Source organism: Schistocerca serialis, chromosome 3 (genome assembly GCF_023864345.2).
Source record: "Schistocerca serialis cubense isolate TAMUIC-IGC-003099 chromosome 3, iqSchSeri2.2, whole genome shotgun sequence".
Taxonomy (NCBI): domain Eukaryota; kingdom Metazoa; phylum Arthropoda; class Insecta; order Orthoptera; family Acrididae; genus Schistocerca; species Schistocerca serialis.
Window position 1 is genome coordinate 524,062,450 of NC_064640.1, and position 2,854 is coordinate 524,065,303.

Sequence of the window (2,854 nt, forward strand, 5' to 3'; positions counted from 1 at the left end):
GCCCAAGTGAACATGTCTGTCTTGTGAAACGCTATTCGTTTGGAGTCATTGAGATCAGGCATGGCTTTCGGTGTCCCCCCTCTATACCCATATCTTCTACACAAGTGGTATTCCTACCAAATCGAGCCACTTTCATACCCTGACAATCGTGAGTCTTTCTCCATCCATCTTCATCGAATACACGTTAGACATAATCCTTACATTGAATGTGATTAACAGTAGCAGATATCATTCTAATTTTTTTCCTAATAGAATCTGTGAATAGGCAAACAAATTAATTTCATATAACAGTTAGTTAAATGTCATTAACCATTACAAAGTAATATACGAGGGGTCTTCAGAAAGTATGTTCCGATCGGTCACGAAATTGAAACCACAGCGGAAATCAAATGAAACTGTGCATAAATGATGTGGGAAGTGTCTCTAATAAGCCCATCCATCGCGTTAAGTCGCTCTTTGCTGTTCTGAGTGCACAGAGAGCACACAAAGAGTCCTAGAAAATAGCGTCTCCAGCGAAGTATAGGTACCTGCCGAGAAATTGCACCCGATTTTATGCAACCCCACATAACGGAGCTGTCATGCATTTCCTTCTTCATGACAATTCTCAGCCGCACATTGCAGGAGCAATGAAGATTGATCGGTTGGTTGATTTTGGGGAGGGGACCAAACAGAGAGGGCATCGTTCCCATCGGATTATGGAAGGATGGGGAAGGAAGTCGGCCGTGCCCTTTCAAAGGAACCATCCCGGCATTTGCCTGAACTGATTTAGAGAAAACACGGAAAACCTAAATCAGGATGGCCGGACGCGGATTTGAACCGTCGTCCTCCCGAATGCGAGTCGAGTGTGCTTGCTAGCCACTGCGCAACCTCACTCGGTGCAGGAGCAATGAAGACACACCTGAGTGTGTTAGGTGGGAAACGTGTGACCACCAACACTACAGCCCTGGTGTGGCACAGTCTGATTTTCATCTCTACTTACATGAACAGGTTCTGCCTATGAAGACAGCATTTTGTCACAGACAACGAGCTGCACACCAGAGTAGAGAACCAACACTACAGCCCGGGTGTGGCTCCGTCTGATTTTCATCTCTACTTACATGAACAGCTGCTGGCTATGAAGACAGCATTTTGTCACAGACAACGAGCTGCACACCAGAGTAGAGAATTGGCAGAGAGCACAGCCATATGCCTCCTATGACGAGGGTACTGGAAAGTTGGTACAACGCTTGGACAAATGTCTTAAGTCGGAGCCGCGACTACGTCCAGGAGTAGCTCGGATGTGTAGCTAATTGTTGCAAATAAAACAATTCTGATTTTCGCCGATTGGAACGTGCGTTCTGGTCAGCCCTCGTAGCAGCTATCCTTCATAAAAATAATATCAATTTTAAAACTAATTTTAAAATATTTAAATAAATATAGCCTTACCATGTAAAGTACTGGAAAACACCTAACACACTTAGGGACTGCCGTATGCCATAAAAATTTGGACAAATGGTGGTAGACGTTACCCTTTCTTACATGAGACATACACGACCTTCTCACAAACAACCAACACTGAAATTCTGAATGAGAAATCCGTTGTCTAATACCCTACCTGACAAAAGAGTGAAGCACCCAGAAGACATGGTCGGAACTCAATGTAACTTCGTACACGCACACGCCATCGGCGGGTATGTAAATTATTGGAATTGCAGTTATCTGTTACAGGTATAACGGTCACCAGAGTAAATTACTGTTGCTCGTGTCTGGTGTTGTTACCAGGGGGTAGAGTATACACTGAGGTGACAAAAGTCATGAATACCTCTTAATATCGTGTCGGACCATCTTTTTCCCAGCCGGCGTCATGCAGCAACTCGATGTAGCATGGACTTAACAAGAAGTCGCTGGAAGTCCCCTGCAGAAATACTGAGTCACGTTGCCTCCATCATTATGAGTCGTTATGCTATTTTCTGAGCGTCGTGACCCCATGAACCAAGCGTCTCCATCCCGGACGGTTACCAGCTTCTCTTAGTGCCTGGTGAAGAGGTAGACTGGAGATCTTCTTGATTTGATCCATCCATCTGCTCGCTGCTGTTCCTCTTGGTCTCGTGCCCTCGATCTTTCCTTGCAAGATTATTTTCTCTAGATTTTCTCCATCTCTTCTCGCAATATGGCCAAAGAACTGGAGAATTTTTTCGGTGACTCGAGAAGAAAGGCGTCTGGAGATATCGAGTTATTCGATAATGGGCACATTTCCAGAATGAGATATCCACTCTGCATCGGAGTGTGCGCTGATATGAAACTTCCTGGCAGATTAAAACTGTGTGCCCGACCGAGACTCGAACTCGGGACCTTTGCCTTTCGAGGGCAAGTGCTCTACCAACTGAGCTACCGAAGCACGACTCACGGCCGGTACTCACAGCTTTACTTCTGGCAGTACCTCGTCTCCTACCTTCCAAACTTTACAGAAGCTCTCCTGCGAACCTTGCAGAACCCTGCAGGTTCGCAGGAGAGCTTCTGTAAAGTTTGGAAGGTAGGAGACGAGGTACTGGCAGAAGTAAAGCTGTGAGTACCGGGCGTGAGTCGTGCTTCGGTAGCTCAGTTGGTAGAGCACTTGCCCGCGAAAGGCAAAGGTCCCGAGTTCGAATCTCGGTCGGGAACACAGTTTTAATCTTCCAGGAAGTTTCATATCAGCGCAGACTCCTCTGCAGAGTGAAAATCTCATTCTGGAAACATCCCCCAGGCTGTGGCTAAGCCATGTCTCCGCAATATCCTTTCTTTCAGGAGTGCTAGTTCTGCATGGTTCGCAGGAGAGCTTCTGTAAAGTTTGGAAGGTAGGAGACGAGGTACTGGCAGAAGTAAAGCTGTGAGTACC

The 2,854-nt window shown here is 46.3% G+C and overlaps 2 non-coding genes across 2 annotated transcripts; one reads left to right on the forward strand and one right to left on the reverse strand.

The window, feature by feature from the left end:
* Positions 1-2,303: 2,303 nt before the first annotated feature.
* On the reverse strand, positions 2,304-2,378 carry Trnas-cga (transfer RNA serine (anticodon CGA)). Its single transcript has one exon. It is a non-coding gene; the product is annotated as a tRNA-Ser (tRNA).
* Positions 2,379-2,566: 188 nt separating this feature from the next.
* Trnas-cga (transfer RNA serine (anticodon CGA)) lies at positions 2,567-2,641 on the forward strand. The gene has a single exon. It is a non-coding gene; the product is annotated as a tRNA-Ser (tRNA).
* The last annotated feature ends 213 nt before the right edge of the window (positions 2,642-2,854 follow it).